The following is an 11,584-nucleotide window of genomic DNA, read 5'->3' as shown; positions in this document are numbered from 1 at the left end:
CAGCCTCCACCCATCCCCGCCCCACCCCCGCCCTATCCTTCCCTGCCCTGGGGGGTACCCCTGCCCTGGGGAGCAGGCCGGTGGAGGGGTGGGGAAGCTTCCTGTGACTGAGCCTGCCTTCCTGACTCCTTCTACCCTCTAGCCAGCTTGGCAGCCCCCCAGCTCTCTCTCTGGGGGCAACCCTCCTCCTCTGCGGGCCACTGATCTGAAGAGGTGTTGAGAGCCCCTTCACCCTTCCTGGGGGCAATGGGAAAGTGGGGGCAGGGGCAGGTGTCTGGGTTGAACCTGGAGCCTGGGGTACACGCCCGCCTGCTATTTGCGCCTGGGGTCATTTCCTTGATTGTCGGCAGGTGCATGGGCCGTTCTCTGGGGCCTCCCAGAGGTGAGAGGTGGCTCTGGGGTGAGACCAGCTGGGCCTGGGGCCTGGCTCCTTTCCCCCTCTGCATCTGGGACCAGCCCCCTGGGGCCTCTGGGCCTCAGGGTCCTCACCGGATGTCTTGGTCAACAGTAGTCAGTGCCTGCCAGCATTGAGGACAGCGCCCGCCTCGGTCCCCTCAGGGCTGGCTGCAACAACACTTCTCTGAAGCCTCAGCCACCAAGAGGCATTGTCCCTCCTCAGCTGCTAGGGAGCTGTGCACCCCCGGCTCCCCCAGAGCCACCCTGTTTCCAGAGGAGGCTGCCCCCAGACCTTCCCCACACCAGGGCCAAAGTCACTTTCCATCCAGGCCCCATCTGTTGGGTGCTCACGGCCCTGGAGCACCCCCTCCCCCGCTGCCCCAGCAGACCCGGAGCTTCTCCCAGGAAGGCCCCAGAGAACTACTAGGGAACAGGGGTCTCTCCTGCCACCTGTGCCCCCCCCAACCCCCGCCCCGCAGGCCAGGCCAGAGCTTGTGGTGAGAAGCCTGCAGGGATAATAGCCCCATTTCCTTTGCTGATGCAGCTGCAGGGGGCCGTATTAGAGCCGGGCCTCAGCCCTGCCACCACCCCTCCGCTCCACCGCAGGCGCTGTGTCCTCCGCCCCATCAGGGAAGGAGGGGCCCAGCCCTGCCCCTGCGATGCCGCTGCACAGCTGGGCCAGGGCGGGTGTCCCACGAGTGTGCATGAGGCCTGTCGAGGCTGGGGGAGCTTGGCCCCCTGCCCCAACACCTTGGTGGCAGACACCTGGCATCCCTGGGACCCCAGCCTGAGGGCTGGGGGGGGTGTGTGTGCCCACCCCTCTCCCCACCCAGACCTTTTCAGACGTTCTGGTCCAAAAACATGCCTATTAGTGGCAGCTGTCTGACCCCAGACTTCCAGGACGGGGGTGCCTCCTGCAGACCCCAGCGCAGGGACTTGGCTCCCTTGGATACCCCCAGGGCCAGGGCTCAGGGCTGGCGGCCCCATGGGCAGCTGAGGCCTGCGTTAGAGCTTGCATGCTAAATGGCCTGCACCCCGGGTTCAGAGCCCTACCCCTTAGCCATGCCCATATCCAGAGGCAGCCCTGGGGCCCCCCACTCCTGGCCCGCAGACCCCGCGCATAGCATGGACCCGGCCTTGCCTGTGCTGCCCTGTTTGGCCGGGCTTGGCTCCAGTGGGTGGCCCTGTGAACCTGGCTGGTCTGCAGTTCCCCCCCGCCCCCAGGCCTGGCCTCCCTCCAGCCAGGCGAATCTAGTGGGTCACCTTGCTCTTCCTGGCAGGGGCAGCCTTGGGCTCAGACCTCAGGCCAGTCCTGGACAGGGCATCCCGGCCATCCATATTTGCCCTTGCCCTGGCAGAGGAGATGGTGGGGGTGGGGCACGGCCCTGCTCTCCCTGGGGAACCGCACTGCTCTGTCCTGAGCTCTGGGTCCCTCACCCTCCCCATGTGGGCCTCTGGGGGTCACCAAGTTGAATCAGATCCAGACCTGGGGAAAGGTAAACAATGTTTCCGAAGGAGGGGCAAAGGTCTAGCATCGGTGGGGACAGGAAGGGCATCTGTCCCCACCTGCAGCTCACAGGCCCTGGGGGTTGGGGCTTTTGGGGGCAGATGTGGGCTGTAGCTATGCTGGTCCTCACGTGCACCCCCCTGCTCCAGGCGCTTTCCCATCCTCTGCAGCGAACCCTCTCAGTCTCTGGGAGCAGAGGAAGGGGCTTCCTTCTTAGAGCAGAGTCCAGACCCTGTCACCCCCATGGGCAGGAGGCCATGACGGGTCTCTCCCAGAATCTCTCTCTCTCTCCCTCTCTGCTTCTCTCTCGCCCAGGCAGGCTGTTCCTGGGGTTGGCAAGGGGGCACAAGCCCCTTTCTTCCCTGGAATCCAGTACTGAGAAACAAGCAGACATGGGGGCTGCTGGCCACTGGGAGCAGTCTCTGGGTGGTCTTGGAGGGCACACTGCCCTGCACCCCCACTCACACCAGGAACCCGCGAGAAGCTCAGGGTCTCAGAAGCTCATCCCTTCAGGCTGGCAGGCACGTGTCGTTCATTCGGTCAGCCTGCCCCCTCCCGACACCCTCCCTGACACTCATCCACACCCAGGAAGCCCCAGCCTTCATTTTCTCTAGTCCTTGGACACCCTTGGCTCCATCCACATCAACACTGGAGAGTCTCTGCTTCGCTTTACCCGGAAGCCCCATGATGGAGGGTGACTGAGGGTCCCTGGTATCTGGCACCAGCTCTAGCAGAGACCCCCCCCCCCTGCAGCTCCTGTCCGCGTCTCTGTTGTGCCACCTTCCCTACCATCCACCTCCAGAACTTTCCCGTCTTTCCAGACTGACGTTCTCCCCATGAAACACTACTCCCCTCCCCCAGCCCCAGGCACCGCCGTTCCACCTGCTGTCTCTGAACGTGACGACCCCACCTCACAGAAGTGGAACACAGATGTGTCCTCTTGTGACTGGCTTATTTCTCTCAGCATAATGCCTTCGGGTGCACCCATGTTGTAGCGGGGGCCGGATCTCCCCTCCTTTTAAAGGCGGAATACAATTCCTTCGTGGGCCCGTGGATGGACGCTGGGACGGCGGGCACGTTCTGGCTGCGGTGCGTGCCGTGTGACCGTGACGCGTCCCTGCTGCCACTTCCTGCGGGTGCGCACTCACGAGCTGGGTGCTGGAGCAGGTGGCGGGTCTGTGTCTAATTGGTTCCCCTCCTTCTGCACGTCAACACCTATGTGTCTCATTAAACTGCCGCTGAGCTCGGGCTTCCACGCGCACGCGCGGGTCGGGGATCCGGGAGGCTGCGGCTCCAGCCCCGCCACGCACCGCGCTCACCCGGCCTGGCCCCTCTGCCTGGGGCTCTGCTTCCCAGAGACCTACTCCCCACCCCGTGCCCCTGACGAGGGCTTCCTTGGTTGGCCTGCCAGGTGCTTTACACTGGGGCTCCCCTCGGGAAAATCCACTGGGAGGGTACGTGGTGCGTGTCATTTATTGTGTCTCTTTAGAAATCACTCTCCCGCACGCTGACGTGGTAGAACAACTGAAAATAATTCTGCAGGGGTGCCCCGCAGCTGTATAAAGGGATGAGGAAACTCTCTGAGTCCTGAATCAGAACAAGATTATCTGGATAAAGCGGGGGCTGCAGAGCATGCGCACATGCCAATTTTTGAATGAACAGGGAGGTCTCCAAAGTACCATCTTCCATTCAAGTTTGCCCCCCTGGGACAGCCCACCCCCTGCGAAGGAAGGAGCGCGTGCGTGCGTGCGTGCGTGTGTGTAAGCCCTGGGGGCCTGGACGGAAAGACACTGATGGCTGAGCTGTCAGGGGTCCGGGCGTGCGGGGGTGGGGGGGGCGGGCAGGGTTCCTTCAGTACAGCAGGACGGCAGGGGAGCCCCAGAGTGAGCATAAGCCCCCTCCCTGGGTTATGGGCTGGGTCCGGCCCCCGGACCTTGCTGGTAGCCGAGGTCCTCCTGGCAGCAGTGTGTCTCCCACCCATCGGAGCAGGGGACCCGTGTCCCGGAGAGGTCCCCCTGGATTGGTGGCAGATGCAGCGTGTGGACAGGAATAAAAGGAGACCTCGCTTAGGTGGAGTCTGGAGGCCAGCAGGGGTGGCTCTCACCCCTCCACTCCTCCCCCACTGCAGGCCCGACAAGGAAAGGTGCACCTTGCAGGCGGACACTACCTTACTCAGTGCGAAGGAGGAAGGAAAGTTTCCTCCTCTCCCTCTTTCTCACACCCCACCCATCTCTTTATGAAAGAGCCTCCCTGGGGCGCCTGGGTGGCGCAGTCATTAAGTGTCTGCCTTTGGCTCAGGGCGTGATCCTGGCGTTATGGAATCAAGCCCCACATCAGGCTCCTCTGCTATGAGCCTGCTTCTTCCTCTCCCACTCCCCCTGCTTGTGTTCCGTCTCTTGCTGGCTGTCTATCTCTGTCAAATAAACAAAATCTTAAAAAAAAAAAAAAAGAGAGAGAGAAAGAAAGAAAGAGCCTCCCTTCTTTTCTGTGGAGGCGCCACCTGCTTGTGCCACATCGCTGTCTCTGCTGTTCTCTCATAAATCCACTTTTGCTGGTAAAATAACTGGTGGTTTTATTTTTAAGTGCTTAAAAAGAAAATTTGATGGAGTAAATGTGAAGATCTAGGTGACTTTGCTAAACGATAAGTGAATCAGGCATCACCCCACCCAGCACGTAGAGGGGAGCTCGGAGAAGTTATGCAAGATGGAAGGTTTTTGTAGGAAGGAGGGTGAGGGAAGAAAGTTATAAGCTGTTAACCTTAAAAAATAAGGTTTTATCTGAAACCTGTTTATGTAATTAGAGTCAGCCCTTCATACTCTTTCCTATCTGGACCCTTTGACTTCCTCTGGGCCTATGAGGTCCCTCTGTACTGTGGGGTTAGATGTCCTTGGTTTCCTTCAGTGCTGCACAGTGGCGTGTCATGGGAACACACCCCACAGTTGTTTTAGCCACCGCGCAGCTGATGAGCTGTGGACAGTTTTCAGTGTTTGGCTGTGAACGTTCTTGTACATGTCTTTTTGTCTCATGAAAAAGATGGCGGTAGAATTGACGTGCGGCTAAGCACAAACCTCAAGTGTAGGGACTGATGAAAACATATATATACATAGTAAAACCACTCATGCCAGTCAAGATGCAGAGCGTTCTAGAACCCGGAAGGCTCCCTCCGGCTCCTCTCAGTCAGCATCCACCCCCTGAGGGTACCACCATTCTGACTTCTTTTTTTTTTTTTAAGATTTTATTTTTTTATTATTTATTTGACAGAGATAGAGACAGCGAGAGAGGGAACACACGCAGGGGGAGTGGGAGAGGAAGAAGCAGGCTCATAGCAGAGGAGCCTGATGTGGGGCTCGATCCCACAACGCCGGGATCACGCCCTGAGCCGAAGGCAGACGCCCAACCGCTGTGCCACCCAGGCGCCCCCTGACTTCTAACACTACACGTGGATTTTGTCTGTTGTGAAACTTTGTGTAAACGGCATCAAGCAGCCTCAGCTGCTTGTGTCTGACTGCTTCTCTCCAGCCGCACTGCTGGGACCACTGCCCCCAGGCCGCGACGCTGCAGGTTTGTTCACATGCACTTTTGCTGCCGTGTAGTGTTACCTGGTGTGGGAATTCCAGAGCTGGTGCCTCATCTAATGGGGGTAGCGTTTGGATGGGTTCCACTTTGGGTTTTTATACTGCTCTGCACATTCTTTACACCAGTTTTGGCACAGACGAGCCCACACGTCCATTGGGTGGACACCAGGGCTGGGACTTGTGTGTGCTCAGCTTTGCTAGGTACTGCCAAACATTTTCCACGGTGTTGGAAGAGTTTTTACACACTGTGTCCACCAGTGTTGTACGAGCTCTCATGCACTGTCTCCACTGGCGTTGTTACAGTTCTCATGTACTATCTCCAACGGTGTTGTACAGGCTCTCACACACTGTGTCACCGGTGTTGTAACAGTTCTCATGCACTGTGTCAACAGTGTTGTACGAGCTCTCACTCGCTGTGTCCACCAGTGTTGTAAGAGTTCTCACGCGGTGTCCACCGGTGTTGTAACAGTTCTCACGCACTGTGTCACCGGTGTTGTAACAGTTCTCATGCACTGTGTCAACCGTGTTGTACGAGCTCTCACTCGCTGTGTCCACCAGTGTTGTAACAGTTCTCACGCACTGTGTCACCGGTGTTGTATGAGCATTCCAGTTGCTCCACAGACTCACCAACACTTGGTATCGTGAGCCTTTCAAATTGTAACCATTCTGGTGGGTGTAGTAGTGCTCATTGTGCTTTTAAGATTTTGTGTATGGAAATTGATAAGTGGATTCCAAAATCTGTATGAGACCAACTGTACATTAGAGTCCTCTCCACTCTCCAATTCTGCTTTCTCGTTTCTCTCTCTCCCAGGGGTGGCCTCGGCCTTGACCACAGTCAAATTCTCAGGCTCTCAGCGACCACAAGGCGCCACGTGCTCCCGTGATCAGAAGTAGGTTCCCGGGCAGGTCTGCCCGTTTCCCGTCTCTGGAATTTTCGTCCCTTGTCTTTGTTGCTCCCCCAGCTCTCCAGACTGTACACAGGACAGTCTCCATGATTTACCAGCTCTTCCGTACCAGCGTCTGTCAGTGGGAGCATTCGGCCATTGCAGACGACTTTACCCTGAGATGGAAGTCAGCTGTTAGGGAAACAAAGGGGTGGTGTGGTGCTCATTGCCAATGTCCAGTCAGAAGGATGCCAGTGTCCAGACCTCTAGGGCAAGGCTGGGGGTGCAGTTCTATGCCAGGCGGCGGGAGTGTAGGGAGAAGTCCCAGAAGCATCTATGAATCCAGGGGTTTTACCAAGATTTCTACCTGCACCTGCTCACTTAGTGTAGGGACTGACCCCCACTTCACATGGGAAAACCAAGGGGAGCAGGGAATTGCTCAAGATCACACAGCTGGCAAGCAGCACAGCTGAGACCCGAACACCAGTTCTTCTGCAGCAGTTCGATAAAATGTAACGGTTCTTCTGATGGTGGGACACAGCAGGGTGACACTGGGAAAGATGGAAGTCAGACTCTGACTCATGGCGGGACCACTGAGGGCTACACCCGCGGGGCGTCTGCAGGAGCGAAAGCAGACGGCCAGCAGGGCTGGGTAGCTGAGATGTACAGGCTCCCTGGAGATTGGCTCATTTGAATAATTTTGGCATCTCTAGGCACAGGGGCTATCTCTAGGTGTCTGGTACCAACCCTGGGGCAGGTAAGGTGGGTGTGCCAGGCTCTGGAGTATGGAAGTCGGATAAGAGACGCCACCGGGTGCCCACAAGAGGGAACTGACCAGCCTTCAGCTGGGACTCAACACTGGGTCGGGGTGCCTGGGTGGCTCAGCCATTAAGCATCTGCCTTCAGCTCAGGTCATGATCCCAGGGTCCTGGGATCGAGCCCTGCATCAGGCTGATCGGCGGGAGGCCTGCTTCTCCCTCTCACATTCCCCCTGCTTGTGTTCCCTCTCTTGCTGTCTCTCTCTGTCAAATAAATAAATAAAACCTTAAAAAAAAAAAAAGCCCACACTGGGTCAAGACCGCAGAATCAACACTGTTTGACAGCAGAGCAGGGGCCTGGGCTCAAGCCCATCCATGCCCCAAATTCCTGTTTCCCCTTGACTGGTCCCAGCATTCCCCTTCCTGGTGTCTGGGACTCTAGATTCTGCACTAACTTAAAAGAAGACAAATTCAGGACACCTGGGTGGCTCAGTCAGTTAAGCATCTGCCTTCGGCTCACGTCATGATCCCAGGGTCCTGGGATCGAAGCCTGCGTCAGGCTCCCTGCTCTGCATGGTGTCTGCTTCTCCCTCTTCCTCTGCCTGCCGCTCCCTCTGTTTATGCTTTCTCTCGCAAATAAATAAAATAAAATTTAAAAAGAAGACAAATTCAATTAATGACAGAAGTGTGGGCAACTTTTTTTTTTTTTATTATCTTCATGCAGTCAGGGAGACACATGGGGACAGGCTCTGGCCCTGTCCACACATAGACATTTCATTATGAACATTTCCAACCGGTCACAGTAGCAGAGCCCTGTGGCATCAGGATTTGTGATGAGAAATACCTACAGGCACGCCGCGTTTTTTCGGGCTTCGGAGAGACTGTGTTTTTTACAACTGAGAGTTTGTGGCAACCCCACAAGCAAGTCTATCCACACCATCTCGCCAACAGTGTTTGTTCATTTTGTGCTTCTGTGTCACGTTTTGGTAATTCTTGCAATATTTCAAACATTTCAATTATTACTAATTTGTTACCATGATCTGTGATCAGTGATCTCTGACGTTTAACTATTGTAATTGTTTTGGGGCACCACAAACCACGCTTGAAAAAGATGGCAAACTTAATGGATAAATGTCTGTGTGCTGACTGCTCCAGTGACCGGCCGTTCCCCCGTCTCTCTCTCCCTCTCCTCGGGCAGCCCTATTCCCTGAGACACAACAATATTGAAATTAGGCCAGCTAATAACCCTACAATGACCCCTCGGGGCTCAGGTAAAAGGAAAAGTCACGCATCTCACTTTATATTGAAAGCTAGAAACAATCAAGCGTAGTGGGAAAGCATATCGAAAGCCCAGACAGGCGGAAAGCCAGCCCTCTTGCACCCCACAGCCACATCGTGAGCACAAAGGAGAAGTTCTGGAAGGAAATCACGCGTGCTTCTCCAGGGAACACGTGAATGGTAAGAAAGCGAAACAGCCTTACTGCTGACATGGAGAACGTTGCACTGGTCTGGATGGAAGATCCCACCAGCCACAGCATTCTCTTAGACCAAAGCCTCACCCAGAGCAAGGCCCTCGCTGTCTTCAATTCCGTGAAGGCCGGGAAAGGTGGGGAAGCTGCAGGAGACCAGCTGTCGGCCAGCACAGGTTCGTGACGTTGGAGCAAAGACGTTGTCTCCATACCGTACAAGTACCGCATAGTACTTGTACCGCAAGTACAAGACGAAACAGCAGTGCTGACGTAGGAGCGGCCCCAATCTCCAGAAGATTGCACTCAGATCATTCACGAGGGTGGCTGCACTAACCAGCAGACTTCCGGTGTAGACGAAACAGCCGTCTACTGGAAGGAGACGCCATCTAGGACTCTGGAAGCTGGAGAGAAGTCAGTCCCTGGCTTTAAAGCTGCAAAGTACAGGCTGACTCCCGTGTTAGGGGCTCATGCAGCTGGTGCCTGTCAGATGAAGCCAGTGCTCACTGGCCGAATATTCTGGAAGTCCTGGGGCCCTTAGGAATCATGCTAAATCCACTCTCCCTGAGCTGCATCAACGGAACAAGAAAGCCTGGGCAGGGGCGCCTGGGTGGCACAGCGGTTAAGCGTCTGCCTTCGGCTCAGGGCGTGATCCTGGCGTTATGGGATCGAGCCCCACATCAGGCTCCTCTGGTATGAGCCTGCTTCTTCCTCTCCCACTCCCCCTGCTTGTGTTCCCTCTCTCGCTGGCTGTCTCTATCTCTGTCAAATAAATAAAATCTTTAAAAAAAAAAAAAAAAAAAAAAAAAAAGCCTGGGCAACTGTCACCTGTTTACAACATGGTGTACTGAATATTTTAAGCCCACTCTTGAGACCTACCGTTCGGAAAAAAAGATTCCTTTCGAAATAGGACTGCTCACTGACAATGCACCCGGTGACCCAGGAGCTCTGATGGAGATGGACAAGGAGATTTGTGTTGTCTTCATGCCTGCTAACACAACATCTGTTCTGTACCCGGTGGATCAAGGAGTAGTTTTGACTGTCAATTCTTCTTATTTAAGAAGGCGATAGTGGCCATGGATAGGGATTCCTCTGATGGATCTGGGCAAAACCAACTGAAAACCTTCTGGAAAAGAGTCACCATTCTAGATGCCATGAAGAACATTCCTGATTCAGAGAAGAGGTCAAAATGTCAGTAGTAACAGGAGTTTGGAAGAAGGGGATCCAACCCTCGTGAATGACTGAGGGGCTCAGGATGTCAGTGGAGGACGTCCCCGCAGATGTGGTGCCAACAGCAGGAGAACCAGAATCCCGAGTGGAGCGTGGACACGGCCCGCACTGCCGCAATCTCGTGCTCGAACTCACGGATGAGGAGGTGACGCTCGGAGGAGCAGAGGACGTGCTTTCTGGAGATGGAAGCTGCTCCTGGTGAGGGTGCTGTGAAGACGGGAAATGACAACAGGAAATCTGGAATATTCCATGGCCCTAGCTGGTAAGGCGGCAGCAGGATTTGAGAGGACAGACGCCAGTTTTGGAGGAAGGTCTGTGCATGAAACGCCGTCAGAGAGCATCACACGCTCCAGAGATACTGTTCGGGAAAGGAAGAGTCAGTTGATGTGGCAAACTTCATTGTTGCCTTGTTTGAAGAACTGGCCAGCCCCCCGCCGCCCCCAGCTTCAGCAGCCGCCACCAGATGAGTCAGCAGCCGCCACCATGGGGCCGAAGGTTGGACTCGCTGACAGCTCAGGTGGCCGCTAGCATTTGTAGCAAGAGGGTATTTTTGGTAACGAAGGCGCGTACATCGTAGTTTAGACACAAGGCTGCTGCCGGCTTCGTGGACTAGAGCGTGGCGTCCACATAACCTTGATGGACACTGGGAAGCCAACACGCATGGGACTCTCCGGACCGCGCCATCTGCCTCCTGGCAGTGTCGGAGCCCCACTGCCCTCACCCTCTGAGGTGTGCCTGTGCCTGACAAACATACTGATAAGGAGATGACAGTATGTCAGACACTGGAATGTGCTGTGAAAAAAATTGCATGGCAGGGCCGGGAAGTCCGGAGGTGGGGGAAGAGACCAACTGAGGTATTACAGAGACTGCTCTCTTCCCCAAATGCAGGCGGCATCTGTGACTTGCTTCAAAACCACGACACGGGGGCGCCTGGGTGGCTCAGTCATTAAGCGTCTGCCTTCGGCTCAGGGCATGATCCCGGCGTTCTGGGGTCGAGCCCCACATCAGTCTCCTCCGCTGGGAGCCTGCTTCTTCCTCTCCCACTCCCCCTGCTTGTGTTCCCTCTCTCTCTGTCAAATAAATAAATAAAATCTTAAAAACAAAACAAAACCACGACATGGCAGAGGTGACAGAATGTCAGTCCTGTGGTTAGGTCACACTGTATGTTGGTGACAGGAGGTCACTCCCACGGTTGGGCTGCATTCTATGAGACTCCATCTGAGCAGACCGGAGAGACAGGCTCTCTTGCTGGCCCTGAAGAAGCAAACAGCCATGTTGGCAAGGCCCCATGGCAGGGAATGGGGTGGCCACTAGGACCCAAGGTCCTCTAGCCAACAGCTGGTAAGAAGCAGGCCCTCGGTGGCACAGCCCCCAGGAAATGCATCCTGCCAACAAGCGGGGGAGTGTGGAAGCGGATTCTTCCCCAGGTGAGCCTCCTGCAGCCTGGCACGACGGGACTCCGGGATGCCGTCCCACAGGAACTCAGGTAACAAACAAGTGTCGTGTTAAGCAGCTAAGTCTGCGGGAAGCAGGAACTGAATACACACAGGGAGGCGGGTGTGCGCCAAGGAGGAGCTGAGCTCTCAGGAAGGACGCTGGGGTGCGCCAAGCCAACAGCCGGGGAGGGGCGTCCCAGGCAGAGGGAGCATCAGCACAACCGAACTCCGGCTGGGTGCACCTGCTGTGTGCGAGGAGCACAGTCAGGGGCGGGAGAGGAATGACGGAGGGGGCGGGGTGAGAAGGGGGGCGCAGGGGCGAAGGGAGGGGG

Source organism: Ailuropoda melanoleuca, chromosome 6, assembly GCF_002007445.2.
Source record: "Ailuropoda melanoleuca isolate Jingjing chromosome 6, ASM200744v2, whole genome shotgun sequence".
NCBI classification, from domain to species: domain Eukaryota; kingdom Metazoa; phylum Chordata; class Mammalia; order Carnivora; family Ursidae; genus Ailuropoda; species Ailuropoda melanoleuca.
This window is presented reverse-complemented; position numbering follows the sequence as displayed.